Raw genomic sequence first — 17,631 nt, 5'->3', positions numbered from 1 at the left:
ATCAGCGGGTAAAGCTTTCTTCAGGGTCAATGCAGACTCAAACTAGTGTCATTTCAAGTGAAAATCCAGTGAATTAACTTCACAAAGAAACAAAACAAAGTAGAGCAAATGTGTGTGCGTGTGTGTGTGTGTGTGTGTGTGTGTTTGTGTGTGGGGGGTGTATTGTGTGGGAAAGAGAGAATATGCACTTAATTCTCCATTTTGAAGCTGAACAGCAGCTCATTATACAACTTTGTGGGTTGATGCCATTTGCTACCAACCTCAAAGGTACCGCGTGCTATGCACACCAAGTTACTGGGTCTCCCTAAGTTGGGTCTGTAACAATGGGTGGTATTTGCTAGTCTAGCCCCACCCAGCCATTTTCCTGGTGCGCAGCTGTGACCGGGAGCACAGCTGTGCTTTCCCTGAGGCCTCCCGCATTTCACAGTGCAGCTGTGAGAGCTGCTGGGGAAATCTTAGGAGGCAGCTGCAGAGGCTTTTGGTTATGGTGGTGAGTGTGAACCTGACCAGAGTCAGCACTCAGCAGTGAATGGCAGACCCTTGTATCCTCCACATTCTGAACACACAAAGATAGGTGCTCTGGAATTTGAAGAGAAAAACTTGGGCCTAGGTTTCTTGTGATAGCGTAGCTACTTTCATTATGGGTTTCATTTGCATCTCAAAATGATAACTCTATGAAATCGCCTTAAGATTACGTTAGTCAGTGTCTGTATGAATAGGCACGTCGGTGATGTGTGTGGTTCTAATTGTGTTTGAAGACTGAAGAATTTATTTTTTATTAATTACTTTAAACAAAGTACCAGTTCATGTATCTTTGAAAATTAAATCATATACTTAATATACTATATGCTAATTCAAAACTTATCCCTTAAAATTCTCCCCTAAACCTCATTTACTCATATTTTATTATTTTATATATTAGCCAAATCCTTTCTCACATTTAGCTAAAAAGATGCTCAGGGACACTGTTGTGTGTTCAGTATCATGCCAAATTTGGTAAAGAATATAAAGAATTAAAGAAAAAAACATGTTGTCACCGGGAAGCGAAGATACCCAAGATATAAGCATGAAACATGTTAACTGCCTTTGATTAAGGCCCCAGATTAATGATTGAGAGAAAAACATAAGAACCACCACTGTATGTTCAAAGTTTGAAAAGGGGTGTAATTAAAAGAGCAGTATTTTAACTTTTTTTTTAAGTTTTTTTTTTTTTAATTTATTTATTTGACAGAGATCACAAGTAGGCAGAGAGGCAGACAGAGAGGAGGAAGCAGGCTCCCTGCTGAGCAGAGAGCCTGATGCGGGACTCCATCCCAGGGTCCTGGGATCATGACCTGAGCCGAAGGCAGAGGCTTTAACCCACTGAGCCACCCAGGCACCCCTAAAAGAACAGTATTTTAAACATTAGGTCACTACATTTGTATCTTTGGGGTAAATACCTAGCAGTACAATTGCTGGATCATAGAGTAGTTCTATTTCCAACTTTTTGAGGAACCTCCATACTGTTTGGCAGAGTGGCGACACCAAGCCTGTATTCCAACCAACAGTGTAGGACGGCTCCCTTTTCTCTGCATTCTTGCCAACATCTGTTGTTTCCAGACTTGTTAATTTTTAGACATTCTGACTGCCACCCCAATGTTTATAACATAGAAAAAGCTCAAATGTCCCTCAAAAGATGAATGGGTAAAGAACATAGGGTGTGGGTGTGTGTGTGTGTATACCTATATATACATGAGTAATATTCCATTTTATATTTTATATATGAATATATATATTTATATATAAATATATATGGAATATATATATTCCATCATAAAATGGAATATTACTCACCCATCAGAAAGAATGAATACTTACCATTTACATTGACATCTGTGGGACCGGAGGAGATTATGCTGAGCAAAATAAGTGAGTCAGAAAAAGACAATTATCATATGGTTTCAGTTGTATGTGTAATATATGAAATAACACAGAGGATCATGGGGAAGGGAGGGAAAACTGATCGGGAAGAAATCAGAGAGGGAGACAAACCATGAGAGACTCTTAGGTGAGGGTCGCTGCAGGGGGTGGGCTGGGGGATGGGCAAGGAGGGCATGTGATGTGACGAGCGCTGACGAATTACTGACTCTACATCTGGAACTAATGAAAGACTCTATGTCGGCTAACTGAATTTAAATTAAAAAAATAGGTTGGTTTTAGGGAGGAAGAAAATAATGTGAAATGGCGATAGCTAGTGGGAAGAGAGCTTCATGAGCAATATTTTGAAGGTAGGGAAGAAATTTGATGTATTCAGTAGACAGAGATCAGCACAGTGAGTCGCAGGATGCGTAGGTAGGGAGTCAGAGATTCAAATCAGGCAGGTAAGGAAGGGGTCTGTTATGGAGAGTTTTAAATATCATCATATTTGATGCTGTGGAAATTGGAAAATATTAAGGGTTTTAAAGAAAAAAAAAAAAAAAAAACCTTGTCTAAGTTAGGAAAGGTGAATTATGTATCCCCAGACTCTGCTGTTGGGCCAGATTCAAGGTAAACACTTAGCTAATGTTGAATAGAATGTTTTTGTTGAGTCAGATATCAGAGATCATCCTAAACATAAATTAAAGAGTAAATTTAATTCTGTATCTGTTGGGGATCTAGCAAGAACCAGACATTCAGCTGCAGCTGTTGAAGAAATGTTTTAATGAAGGTATTATTTACAGAGGTGCAGCCAGATGTAAAAGAACTAAGGGTGGTAGGCCAAGGGCCCAGGGGGAGAAAGAGTTACGGAGCCCAGCGGAGAGTTGGAAGCGTAAACGAGGAGCGGTTGACCATTAGCCAGTCTAGTAACCATGCCAGAAGTGAGTGAAAGCAGGAAGAAGCAGGAGGACTAAACACTTCAACCTGTCTCCTCTTGCATTCTGACCTCCTATTGGTAATCTTCATTAACCTTCCTTGGCCAAACCTTCATTGGCCAAACTGGGAGCCAGAAAGCAGGAGAGTGAGTGTAGGTGATGCCTTTTGTAGAGGTCAGCTTCCCAGTGCACAGAGCAGGGCTGAGGAGAGCAGAGAATGGATCTGGGAGCAAATGGAGAATAATCAGCATGAAGTATGTAAGATTTTTTTTTTTTAACTTGATTTCCTAAATTAGGAGACAAAGACTTGATCTAAAATTTGGGTTACAAATTGTATTGATTGTCATAGTTTACATATGGCTAATTAATAAACAATTACATTTTACTACACCAGAATGCTCTGATTTTAAAAATGTCTTGACATATTGGGACACATTGTGTTGAGTACCACGGCATGAAGTTCTCTACAAGACAGTTCCTAACAGGAGAAATTCAAATGGCCAAAAAAATTTGACAGAAGATTTGACCTCATAAATAACCAAGAAAATAAAAATTGAGAAAACAAATGTGATTCCATGTTTTTCTGATCAAATGAGAATGACAAGAACAAAGGGAGATTCTGAGACTCGCTTAGATTGTAGTCAGACAGCATTGTCTTACCTGATGGGGAGAGTAAAACTGGTATATTCTTTCTGGAAAGTGCTTGTGATTTATATCAAGAAATGTAACTAAATTCATCCCTCTGCCCTAAAAAAAATTATTTGGTGGAATTTATCTTAAGCAAGCAGGCATGGAAATACGTATGTTTACTTTACCATTATGGAAAATAGCAACTGTTAGAAACAAATAAGTGCCAGTTGGGGAATGGTTTTAAATGATGGATCTTGTTACAAGAATACTGTGAGTGGCTGAAGCTGCTTTGAATGAGTGTTAACAAGGCACATTTTAATTATGTAAGTGTAAAAAGTACAGAAAATGTTTATTATTTAGAAGGAAAAAAATGAAAAAAGATAAAAGACTATAAAGAACACTGAAATGTTAACACTAACAATTCCTGAATAGGGGGGTTAGTAGTAATTTATTTTTCTTTCTCCTTTTCTGTCTGTCTGTACCTTAGCAAGAGATGTAAGAACTTATATTTCTCTTTCATGGCACATTATTATCTTTGTCTCTGACAAGTCTTTTCTTATTCCATTTACCCCTGACCCTCCCATTCCCCATAGGATTCTTTAATGACATGATGTTGATGATCTTGCATGTAACTAACTGTATCTTGTTAAATACAAGTTGTTGTTTTGTGTGCATGTATTTATAATTTAGGTAAATGATATAATGTGGTAGACTTTTTCTGACTCTTTAAAAATCCAGCAAGTTTTAAAGATCTATTCACATTGCTGTGTTTACATTTGTTTTCTGTTTCTTACTTCAGCTTAGTGTTATAGCTAGAAATTATAGGAATACTTTAATAATCAGGAATGTATAATATGCAGTAAGTTTCCAAAAATGTTGGATTGACATTATGTAATCCTGCAACTCATCTGTAGCTTGAGGGAAAGCTTTAGATACAGGGGTCTCCAAAACTTTTTGAATAAGTGCAGTTTTCAGTTAGAAATTTGGACTTAAAAAAAAAATCGAGAGTGAGAATTCTAAACCATAGCTTTTGAAAACTTTATGGACAAAGTCATTAATGCTGTGCAAAAAGTTGAACATGGTCTAGAGTACTGTGCTCAAACATTTGGCCTCAGGAACATTTTCACTATGTAAAAATCTTTGGAGACCATAAGAACTTTTGTTAATGTGAATTGTGCCTACTGATATTTACCATATTAGAAATTAAAGCTGAAAACTTTTTAAAGCATGAGAATACACAAGTGCGTTCATTATCTGTCAGAATGATGGCATTAGCACATGACACACAGCTTCTGGAAAATTCCACAGAATTTTCAATTTCAAAACAGTGTCTTCACATTTTTATGAAAATTATTTTTGCCATGTGGACCCTCTACAAAGTCTGGGGAACTCCAAAGGTCATAGCGGAGACCGCAAAGCTAGAGCATTTCATTCTCTCGCGTTGACACAACTAGCTCTACTTCCTGATCCCCAGCCCTGAAATTGTATATGCAATGGCCCAATCTCACTCAGCAGGTTTCACCTCAGGATTATGATATTGTCACCACCTTAATTATGTAATGTTCTCACTCTATTTCTTCTGCCATTGCTCTTACATATTTTTAAAAATATTTGGCAAAAAGAGTGATATAAAAGTGACAAATGTGTTTTCTTATTTGAAAATCAGGAGGCTGGGTCTGACATAGGTTATTTATTTATTTGTTTATTTATTTAAAATATCTTATTTATTTATTTGACAGACAGAGATCACAAGTAGGCAGAGAGGCAGGCAGAGAAAGAGAGGAAGGGAAGCAGGCTCCCTGCTGAGCAAAGAGCCCAATGCGGGGCTCGATCTCAGGACCCTGAGACCATGACCTGAGCCGAAGGCAGAGGCTTAACCCACTGAGCCACCCAGGTGCCCTTGACATAGCTTTTTTTAAAAAAAAATTAATTTTATTCTACTTACTGCTAGCTTAATTATATGAAATATCTTATAAAGAGAGAAAAATGAAGTCACCTTCCTTAAAACATGAACTCTTTGCCCTTATTATTATGTTATATAGTGAATAACAGTATATGAAATTCGAGTTATTTTTGCTCTGGAGGTTACTTCTGGTTTCCTCATCAGGCTCCTCAGTGGCCCCTGTGTGTAAACGTAACAACATGCGGCGAGACAGGACTGACGCTGAGATGGCAGTCGGGCTCCCTGCTAGTATTAGGCACTGCACCCTGGCCTGGATATATGGAGAGCCTGGGGGACAGCAAGCCTTCTAAGCTGTTGATGCCAGAGCGGACAGTCCCATACCGAGTGCCTGCAGAATCCCGAGTCCCATGGGACTATTTGGTTAAATTGTAAATTGGAGTGAGGAGCCACAAAAAGAAAGGCTAGGTTTCTTCTTTTGGTTGAGCTTGACCATCTTGTTGAGTAGATGCAGGTGGGATAAAGAGAAGAAACCAAAAAGAGCCCCTAAAATGGAAGTTTTAGGGGGACTCACGTGCTGGAAAGTGAGTCAGAGCAGCATACAGGTCACCTCTGAACAAAATGGCCATTCAGAATGTGCTATGAAGTCTTCCCCCACTGCTCCCTTCACTTCTTGCATTGCCCTGTTTCAGCCCCCCAGCGAAGGAACCCTTAAGAGACTTGTCACATTGGGGTGCCTGGCTGGTTCAGTCCACAAAGCATGGGACTCTTGCTCTGGGGGCCATGAGTTTGAGCCCCACGCTGCACATAGAGATTACTTAAGAAGCATGTGGGTTGTTCACCATGATCCTCACAAAAGCTACCGTTTGTTGGGTCCTTGCTGTATCCCAGATTCTGAGCAAGGGGTTTTCTATGAAAGGGTTGATCTCGCCTGCAGTTTGAGAACAGCTGTGAGGTAAGTTCTACTATTTCCTGAATTTCACAGATGGGAAAATTGAAACACAGAGAGTTTTAGTAATTCACCCAAGGTCATACAGCCAATAAGTAGGGCTGCTAGAGACTTAGTGTTACCATAACAGAAGTGTTTCTATTTTTAAGGAAGACCCAGGTACAGAAGGTAATATTTTACCTTTAAAAACCCTCTTTTTTAAAGATTTTATTTGAGAGAGAGAGAGTACACAGAAGCATGGGGGAGGGGCAGAGGAAGAGGGAGAAGCAGACTCCCAGATGAGCAGGGAGCCCCCGACAGGAGGGTCCCTCCCAGGATCCTGAGATCATGACCTGAGCCAAAGGCAGAGGCTTAACCATCTGAGCCACCCAGGTGCCCGCCCCCCCCCCAAAAAAAACTCTTTTAAAGTGGTATTTTAGTTACTTTATGGATTTTTGGACAGTAAAGAAAAGTAGCTTCCCTCCGGTCATTTCAGATCAGAAAGCCTCTGAAGACCTCTGGTTTGCACTTATTAGGAAACAGTGTTGATATTACCCTGAGACACTGGTGAAGGAGAATTTTCTAAACACGTTTTGTAAAATATGTTTTAAAACTGGAAATGCAAAGATATTTACTGCACTGGGATTCAGAGAGAGTCCAGAACAATAAAGTCAAAGTGATAACTGTAGTCTTTCAGAAGAGATTATTGAATAGGTTTGAAATTTTATTTGCTTAGAATTGTCCTGATTCCATTGTATGTTTGCATGTAACGTGCATAGCTTGTGTACCAGCAAGCATTGCCTAAGAAAAAGATGGCTTTTTGAAGTGTGAACTCTTTATAACAGAAACTGCTTTGACCACGGAAGGAAGAGGAGGAACTAGTAAAACATTTTTAGCCAACACAGATGAGCAACGCATGGCACGCTTTCGCCACCTTGTGGAAGAACATATACTTGCACTTCTCTTACGAACCTTGAAACAAGTTTTTTCATATACAATAGTCCCCTTTATCAGTGGGGATTCTGGTCAAGACCCCCCTGAAACTATGGATAGTACCAAACCCTATAAATACTGAGTTTTTTCCTGTGATAAAGCTTCATTTAGAAATTAGGTACAGTTAGAGATTAACAACAATAATAAAATAGAACAGTAACAATATACTGTAAGAAAAGTTACATGAATGCAGTTTTCCTCACGATATCTTATTTTACTGTAGTTACCCTTTTTCTTGCGATGACGTTAGATGAGAAGACACCTGCATGATGAGAAGAAGTAGGATGAATGACCTAGGCATCATGATGTCGTATTAGGCTACTATTGACTTTTGTCAGAAGGAGGATCACCTGCTTCCAGACCCTATTTGACGCCCCCCGCCCCCGTAACTGAAATCATGAAAAGTAAAACCACAGATAGGGGGGGAGCAGCTACAGTCTTTAATCTTTATTTAAAGGAATGAATTAGGTGAGAAGCACCTCGATGACTCAGTTAAGTGTCTGCCTTTGGCTCAGTCCTGGGATCGAGCCACACGTCAGGCTCCCTGCTCAGTGGAGAGTCTGCTTCTCCCTCTGCCTCTGCTCTCTCCCTCTCAAATAAATAAAGATCTTTTAAAAATAAAAAAAATAAATAAAAGAATTAGATGGAAGGAATAGCAATACAATTTTAACTATTAGATGTTTGTTGTTTTGTTTCCTTAGTTATTACTTGTAATTAAGGCACATTTATCATGCCCCAAAGCAGTATTATCTGTTTATATGCCTTATTTTATTCTGGTAACTTAAATAGCACCGCTTCATTTTACAAATAGTAATAGTAAAATACTCTTTCCTGCCCTCCCCCCCAATCTACACTTGTGAGGGGGATACTAGCTCAGCTGTCATTTCAGATAACACAAGTTATTCCATGTAGAATTTTATTTTATGTTCAGTGAGTAATGCATATTGTGATCAGTACCCAGGGTTTCAGGTTTTTTTCACTTTAATATTAATATACATTTTTAAATTTGGTAAGTGTATATTAGGGTTCTAGATATTATTCATAAAAGAAGCTCTAAAAAGAAGCGTCAACTGATTGACGGAACTTATAAATTTAAAGATGGCCCAAGCCACAGTTTTCTGTTAATTTTGCTTCATTTTGGTCAGACTAGAAATCTATATGGAGTTTGGGTAAAAGTATTACCTGTGCAGACATTTTCACTCGACCATGTGTTTCTGAATTTGAAACATTTCCATTTCAATCTAAAGGGATAAAATCAGATCATGCTATATCCAAGTCAAGCGAAGAAAAGGAACTTTTCTCCCTTTGTTTTGCATGCGTAAGCTTTAATACCCCTATAAACAAAGGATGCTCCTGAGGCTGAGAGCTATTATATTCCAGCCAGATACCTTTTTACAGACATTTAGACATTAGAGATGAAAATAAGATGATAAAATATCATTTGCTCATAATTAAAGGGTTCCTATTTAAATGACAATGGAGAGTTCCTTTTCTAATCAGATCATGGGAGAAAATTCTTTAATAAGATGATACTATTCTATGTGATTTGGTTAATAAATAAGCTACAATCTATTCTGGAGCTTTTTTTTTTTTTTTCTAAGATATTGGAATCATAGCTCATCTTTAATCTCAAGCTAGGGTTTATTCTTAGCCTTCCTCTCTCCACCTTGTCCAGGCAGCATTCCCTCAAGAAAAACCAACAGCTATTTTAATATTAGTTTAAATGTGAGTAAAAGTACTATAAGAATAATGAAATGACATATTTGAGAGTAGAAATGGGCAGGAAATGGGAACTCTTTGCTGTTTTGCATGTAGAATAATCCAAAGCATCAGAAGTAGCCAAGAAAAACAATTTGGGAATGAGTAGGCGTGGGTTTGAATCCTAGATCCAACACTTGCTAGCTCAGTGATATTTGGAAAAGTATTCAACCTCCTGGAGCCTTGGTTTTCTTTTAAGTACTAAGAATACAAACACAACAGGATTGCTAAGAAGGAAGAATGACATAGCATCAGTAAAGCAGTGGGTTCATACAAAAGGAAGAGGGAGTAAGAAACACTATGAGCACCTGATCTTTCTCTTCAGTACAATAAAAGACATGGACAGACTAGCTGCGTGGGCTGCCGGCTTCGACTCAGTGAAAGTTTTGGATTAAAATGGAAATGCAGGTTCACTTCTACTCAGATTAATGGAGTTAGAGGATTTCAAAGACATTAAAAAGGTTTAACAAGCAGTTTGTCTCCTTTATGTCCCTTTCATTTTATAGTACTGTCCTTGCATTTTCTTTGGGATGGAACCTCTGGATGCTTTTGCTGAAATCTGATTCTTAAACTGGAAACCTAGATTCCACATACTTCATGCCTCAAGAGAATCCATGAGCTGTTGCGGTTCATCGTATCTCCCAACAACTCTGTAAATTCTTCTCATTCTCTCATCTCCACTGTAGGCCCTTTTCCAGGTCATCTTTGTCTTTGGCCTGAGATATTTAAAGTCTCCTAACAGGCTCTCTGTGCTTTTATTACTGCTTCCTTTAATCTGCGTGTCCATAGAGCAGCCAAGGTTTGTGGATGCCCTTTCCTCCCTCCCCAGAGTTCTTGTCTTTGCATATCCTTACGCCTTATTCTGATCTACAAGGCACTACAGGATTGATCCCTTGCTTACTTCTAGGACCCTGTCCCAGGCCACGGGCTCCCTTATTTTTCACTGGCCTTGGTTCAGATCCTTGCACCTGCTGGTCGCCCCCTGCCTCAGGACCTTTGCCCTGCACACATTTCCATTCCTTTCTGCATCATTAGCTCTGTTACATTCTTTGTATCACTTTTTCAGCAAGGCCTCTGGTCCACCCCTCCCCAATCTAAAATAGTCTTTCCTTCCTTACTCCCACTTTGTCTGTCTTAGGAAAAATACCAGTTTATGTACCAGAGACTATTACAGACATGGAGTTAATCAATTAATATGACAAATATCTCTAATCTCACATATCTTACATTCTAGTACAGGAAATAGAATACATCATTGTATAGTATGATAGCAGGTGGCAAGTGCTTGGAGAAAAATAAAGTAGGGAATGGGATGAAAATTTGGGGAGTAAAGTTAAATTTTAAGTAGTATGGTAAGAAGAGGTTTCCCTGAGATGGTGACATTTGTGTAAATCCTAAAAAAAGCAGGGGGATGAGTCATACAGGTAACAAGGGGGAAGATTATTTCAGATAAGAGGAGGCATAGCAAATGCAAAGGCCCTGAGCTAGAAGTGTTGCCTGGCACTTTGAGGAATAGCAAGAGGCCCGTGAGTTTGGAATGGGTTCAGCTTTTATCGCAACACTTTCTACAATATGAGAATTAATTAATCCTTTTCCCCCCTACTATCTTTCTCATTGATCTTTATGAAGGAAGGGCAGCTTCTGTTTTAATCTCTGATGTATCCACCGTCCAAACTACTCAACACAATGCCTAACACACAGTAGACAGTCTACAAAATTGTTTGATGCATCAGTGTTTTCTTAGCCCCTTGATGTTGAGAGCAAATGACTCCACTAGGACATGGGTTGTAGGGGGGCTGCTCTGGGATTCGTGTATTCCTGTGGGAAGATGTTAGAGGAGATGCTGGCTGACTGTGCAGTCTTACCAGAAGCTTACCACCCAGGGACAGGTCCTTACTGAAACAATACAGATAAAGAGCGTGGCTGGAGGCCATCGAGTAATAACAAAGGAAATCGCATTATCCTGACAATTATTCCTTACAGGAATTACAGGTATAGTGATGATGAATGCCTTCGTACCTCAAACCTGTTTTGTCTGTAGGATGAGAAAAGACACTTGGTCAGTGCACTTTCCCTCCCTCCTGGGCTAGAGAGATGCTGAAACTTCTTTGTCCTTTGGCCCTCCATTTCTAGGTCCCACTCTCTGAACACACCTTTGCCACATTGGGTTAACACCTGAGTGGGCAGTGTGTGTCTTTACCCCAGTTATTTTCTTGTTACTGTGGATACATGCTCAGCATCATGATTTAATTTGCGGAGAAGCTGGTCTTTTTTACTGGATTGTTTTTGAACTTAACACGAAAATCTAAAAAAAAAAAAAAAAAAAAATTGCGTGGCAGCAATATTTTAACATAAGGCCAGCAAAGGTATCCTTTGGGAAGAAAAAAAAAAAAAATCTAGCAATTAGGCTGATGATGCTCCTGATGAATGACCCAGGGCTTACCTGACAGGTTCTCAAATCCAGAAATTGGATTAAATCCAGAGTTTGGTGATAAGTTGGCATGACTGAGGTGACAGCCGCAAGGAGCCATCTTTCTTCTGCCATGTCAGTTTTGAGTCAATACGGGGAGACCCTCCTAATTGTATGTTCAGGATTAGAAACCCCAATATTGATGTTTTTCTTCTCAAACTTCCCAATGCCATCCCTCTCTGCTGCCGTGTGTGTCCTCGGTCTCGCAAGCTACCTTATTCACTTATACATGGAATCTTTTTTTTTTTTTTTTTTTAAGATTTTATTCATTTTATTTGACAGAGAGAGAGATCACAAGCAGGCAGAGAGGCAGGCAGAGACAGAGGGGAGAAGCAGGCTCCCTGCTGAGCAGAGAGCCCGATGCGGGGCTGGATCCCAGGACCCTGAGAGCATGACCTGAGCCGAAGGCAGTGGCTCAATCCACTGAGCCACCCAGGCGCCCCTATACGTGGAATCTTGAAAAGAAAAAAAATGCTGGGGCGACTGGGAGGCTCAGTCAGGGAAGTATCCAACCCATGACATTCCTCTGCTTCTCCCTGAAGATTTTTTTTTTTTTTTAAAGATTTTATTTATTTGACAGGAGGAGTGAAAGAGGGAGCCCAATATAGGGCTGGATCCCAGGACCCTGGGATCGTGACCTGAGCCAAAGGCAGACACCTAACGGCTGAGCCACCCAGGTGCCCTGGCCCTAAAGATTTAACTGGTTTGAGCTCTTCGGTTCTCAGTTGTAGCTATCATCTGTAGCGCTCCTAAAACCTGTGTGCTCAGCCCTCCCCCTTCTTTCTGGAACTCCGGGCCTATATTTTCAGTTAGTTATGTTTTCACAGTTTCACCAGTGTCTTATTTTCAGGTTCTTCAATCCCAAGCTGTCCCAGCAAACTTACCCTTTCCCTTTTGATCTTTCTCTTGCAATTTTCATTTTCACTTGAAAGTATCATTCGCAAACATAAAATATATATATATATATATATATATATATATATATATATATATATATTAGAAAATAACAACGACAACAACAAAAAAAAAAAGATCACAGAGTCATTCTTCTCCTTCCTGTACATTCAGCATCCGAAACCCTGAACACTGAACACGAGTCATGCGTCGGGACTTGGAGAGGAGGCTCCGGGGATAAAATTGTGAGCAAAACCACCTGCTTCCTGACCTCACGACGTTTATCCTCGAAGCGTCTTCTGGACAGACAAAATAATCCCTAGCGAGACATTTTTGCCCTGGCCTGTCTGTGCATTTGCATCTCCTCCCTCTGTTCTTCATACCCACTTCCTGTTGCAGAACTCTCACCATATCCTGATCGTGTGGCTTTCCTGTCCCTGTTTGGAAAACCATCTGCACTTCTCACTGCTTGCTGAGCACTGTTTGGAAGACGTTCACTAATCAACTCCAGTATCACTCTTTCTTTAAAGGCTTCCCTAATTTTCCCTGCTCCCCTCTTCAGGGGCTTTTCCCCCTTCTGTTTTGGACTTAAACCTTGTCTTTCTTGTAGTACCCATACCCATGAACACCAGGTTCCCAGTTTTCAGTTTTCCTTTTTTTTTTTTTTCAAATGAAGCTGGAGGTAAAAACACTTTTGTAATACTCCAACGTTAGGGTCCTTGTAGACGTTTATGTTTTCTCCAAGTCTTTTTGCATTTGCATTTCTATTGTGTTTCTTTTAGTAGACCACCTTTATTGATTTTTCCACCTTATTTATTTTTCCAAAGCAATTAAGTTGATTGTGTTTTTTCCCCCTAAACTCAGTGGTTTTAGTATATTCACAGAGTTGTACAATTGTTGCTGTGATCAATTTTAGAACATATTCATTATTCCAAGAAGAATCCCACATCTAGTTGCAGTCATTCCCTGTTTGTCTCTAAACACTTAGCCCTAGGTAACCACAGCTCTACTTTCTATGTCTGTGGATTTACCTGTTTTGGACATTTCAGATAAATGGAATCATATATCATGTGACCTTTGTGTCTGGCTTTTTCACTTAATAATGTTTTCAAAGGTCACTCATATTGAAACATGTATCTGTACGGCATGCATTTTTGTGGCTAAACAGTATTCCTTTGTATTGATATACCATATTTTATTTATCCATTTATCAGTTGGATTGTTTCTACTTTTGACAATTATGAATACTATTGCTATGAGCATATCTGTATGAGTTTTTGTGATTAATTTAGTTTTAATAGAAATAACTCTTGACTTGTGTTCAGATCTGCAACTTACTGTCTGTATGACTCAGGACAAGTTTCCTGCCTTCTTTGGGTCTCAGTTTTCTCACATCTAAAAGGAGGATAATAATCATGTGTACCCCAAGTTCTTGTTAAGTGGATTAATTTACGTAGTGTATGGAGCAGTACCCGGTACATAGCAACTGCTCTGTAAATACTACTACTAATACATTTATGTAATAATTATTAAATTATTTAATTCTAGTATCAGGTGTACCTAGTAGAACAGGACTGGGACCAAACATAACTGATTCCTGATAAACTTAATTTGTGTGATCCCTACTACCTGGGATCAGTGTGCAATGCATATTAGTCACTACTTTACAGAGATAAGTTAACCCAGTGGGTCACTTACAGGAGGACCAGTTGAGAAAGCTTCTACCATAGTGAGGTTGCCTACAAAGACAACGTTCAAAATTAGGACTTAGATGAAATTGTAGGCGAATCCTTGCATTGCTTCTTCGTATACTTTATTATTTATTTTGTTTCTTCATTTAAAAAGGAAGGAAACATGCATTCAGGAGGGAACTGTATCTAGAAGCATCTAAGTTTCCTCATGCTAAATAAGATCACCAATACCAGCTCTATCTATTTTGTAAGATTATTGTGAGGTTCAGTCGAAGATGTGTTGTGAAATCTGTCAGTGAACTGAAAATTACTTTTTTAACTTTATTGAGGAATAGTTAGCAAATGTAATTGTATATATGTAAAGTATGCCACCTAGTGATTTGATATACATATGTACTACAGAATGATTACCAAGGTCAAAATAATTAACACGTCCATCACCTCACGTAGTTAGCATAGATAACTTTGTGTGGTGTGTGGTGAGAATGCTTAGGGTCTACTGTCAGCCCTGTTCAGGTCTACAGTATCATATTATTAACTACATGGAGTATATTATGCTAAGTGAAATAAGCCAGAAAGAGAAGGAAAAATACTGTATGGTATATCATGTATACATGGAATCTTAAAAAGAAAAAAAAAAAAAAAAGCTGAGGCGACTAGGAGGCTCAATCAGTTAAATGTCCAACTCTTTGATTTCAGCCCAGGTTGTGAACTCTGGTTTGTGGGGTTGAGCCCTGTGTCTGGCTCTGTGCCAGGTGTGGAGCCTGCTTAAAATAATCTCTCACCCTCTCTCTCTGCCCTCCACCCCTGGCATACACTCCCTCCCTAAAAAGAATTTAAAATGCTGATTTCATAGAAACAGAGACCAGAATGGTGGTTCCCAGGAGCTGGGGGAAGGAGGGAAGTATAGTGATGTTAGGTCTAAGGGCACAGATTATCAATTATAAGAAGGATAACTTCCGAGGATCTAATGTACAGCATGGGGACTGTAATTAATAATAAGATACTACATATGTGAACTGAAAATGATTATTTGAATTGTTCTTTGGGCATTTGATGTATAAGTGAGGTTTTGGTCATGAAAGCAGAAGCCATCCCCAGTATTTTTACTACAGAAAGGAGGTTTAATGTTGGGAGTCTGGAAGGGCAGAACATCAGTGGAGTTGGACCCGTAGTCTCTCTGAGCTGCCTACAGCAGCTAACGTGGGCATTTCTTGGGAAGTGACCCAAAAGCCTTGGGCAAAAACCTCATGAGCTCTCTGACTAGACCATACCTGTAGCAGTTGCCACCTGAGAATAATACCTTTTTTTCTCTCCCGTCTTCCCGCTGGAACACAGGCTTCTTGCATGCACTGAAGGACTCCAACTCGGTCCTCGCTGGCCAGAGAATCTGGAAATGTAGTTAGTAGATTTTACACCCCTGTAAACTCAGAAGCCAGGAATGATACAGAATGTCAATGATGTCATTTCCAACAGTGATTGGTAGTTTGAATTTGAAAATACTTCCACCGGGACCTTGTGCTTCATTATTGTGCAGGTTTCCTATTTTTCTTGTAATGTGTGGGTAGGTCAGAGTGCTAAAATGATGAGTGGGGAGCAAAGCTGTGCCTTTTAAAAACTACACGAATGTTTGAAAATTCCATTTGAGTGTCTTCCCTCCAAGATAATAGCTGAAAAGATCAGCATTTTTGGCTTAAGTGAAATGGAATCTTGCCCAATTTAGTGCCCACATAAAATTAAAAGAGATGTCACATAATTCTGAGGTGTCCTGACATGAAACATTTTGAATGAGGCAAAGAAAAAAAAAAAAAAAAAGTAGAAGGCTCATTTACCAAAGCAAAGGGTGATCAGCTTGTAGTTGAGAATTTTATGTATATTTTATAATTTAAGAGTCTCTTTCAAGAAGGTTTAAAGTGATTAATAACACGTTAAATATCCTGTATATAAAACTGTATCTATTCATCTGTCTCTGTGTATTGGATAGATTTTTTTTTTCCTCCTCCTTTTTTCTTCTTCCTAGGATGGGCCAGGAAAAGGTCCAAAAGACCATTCGGTAGTGCTTGTCAAGGCAGAAGAAGAGATTTTTAAAATATAAATCTATCCCAGGACTAATACGTATCTTGGCAATGTCAGAACTCAAAGTGCCCTGTGGGTCTTTTGACCTAAAAAGCCCAAGTTCATTTCAAGAGGAACTCAGAGAAACTGAATGACTAAGTCAGGGTGAGGCTGAGAGAAAGATCAGGAGGCCTGGGTGGATTGTAAAACAGAACAGAATTACAGATACGAAACCCTACAATGCGTTGTCCTGAAGAGTCACCTTTACACAATGAAGGAGGTCACTAAACACCAACATTACATAAGTTTTTGAAATATTTCCTGACAGATTTTTAAAATACGTTGCAGTTTTATTAACAGCTGTTTTCACAATAAAACTTTGAAAAAGAACATTGATTTTTGTATGTTCAAAACATCTTATATCCATTGATTGCCTGAAAATTTGAAATAATATAAGCAAAATAAGTGTATTCATGTTCCTGAAATAAATGTGTCCATTTCTGAGTCATAGCTTTCTCTAGTAGAAGGGAACATCATGTATATTTCGTCATGCATCTTGATTACTCCAACCTGGTAGTCCCACCAGCAAGAGGCCAGCAGGCATAGCCCTCATCCTCCCATGACTCTAGCTGAGAAGTTAGCTGTTCCTAACCCTTTGTGTCCAAGGGTCCTCCATACAGCCCTCTGAAGGAAAGTGTTATGTTATGTTGAGTATACAAAGAGTTAGAAAAGGAAAGACCAGTTCCTTGTTGTCTTTCAGATTTATTGATGAGTTAAAATAAGGACTCTTTTGGGCACCTGGGCTCAGTGGGTTAAGCCGCTGCCTTCGGCTCAGGTCATGATCTCAGGATCCTGGGATGGAGTCCCGCATCGGGCTCTCTGCTCAGCAGGGAGCCTGCTTCCTCCTCTCTCTCTGCCTGCCTCTCTGCCTACTTGTGATCTCTCTCTCTCTGTCAAATAAATAAATAAAATCTTTTCAAAAAAATAAAATAAGGACTATTTTTACACTATAGGAATGTCACACAGTACTTGACAAAACCATAATTGTAGATGAACGGACAAAGTAGAAATTTCTCAAGCTTACTCCAACTCTGACTGAATCTTAACTGTATTCAAATATTGGGTCCACTACTTTTTTATGCAGGTAACATAGGTTGTAAACAGGCAGACCAAGTACCTGCATAGGAACGTGAGAAAAGACAGGTCCTCCAAACATTAATCAGAATTAAATATTTGTAGTCATAGTCAGTTTACTGTGCATCTGATACTAAGCTGTAAGCCCCTGGTGTGCAGATTAACTCTTTTAACCTCCACAGTAGTCCTATGAGGGATGGACTACTGGCACTCTCAGGAAACAAAGGCATCCAGAGGCTTACTATTGTCCAAGTCACAGAATGAGTAAGTGGTAGAGCAGGAATTTAGACTCAAGCTGTCTGAATCCAAATCCAGATTCTATCTCACCTTCCAAATGAAAGAATTGG

General features: G+C 39.4%; 1 long non-coding RNA gene across 2 annotated transcripts in view; it reads left to right on the top strand.

Moving 5' to 3' along the window:
• Positions 1–2,942: 2,942 nt before the first annotated feature.
• The window catches only part of LOC106007290, a 32,656-nt gene continuing 17,967 nt past the window's right edge, over positions 2,943–17,631 (top strand). For both annotated transcript variants that reach the window (XR_001181973.2, XR_006606356.1), the window contains exon 1: positions 2,943–3,085. This is a non-coding gene — a long non-coding RNA (uncharacterized LOC106007290). The remainder of the gene's footprint in view (positions 3,086–17,631) is intronic.

This window comes from Mustela putorius, unplaced genomic scaffold (genome assembly GCF_011764305.1).
Source record: "Mustela putorius furo isolate JIRA1106 unplaced genomic scaffold, ASM1176430v1.1 tig00000275_pilon_pilon_pilon, whole genome shotgun sequence".
Classification (NCBI taxonomy): Eukaryota; Metazoa; Chordata; class Mammalia; order Carnivora; family Mustelidae; genus Mustela; species Mustela putorius.
Note: the sequence above shows the minus strand (reverse complement) of the source record. Positions and strands in the feature narration are given on the sequence as shown.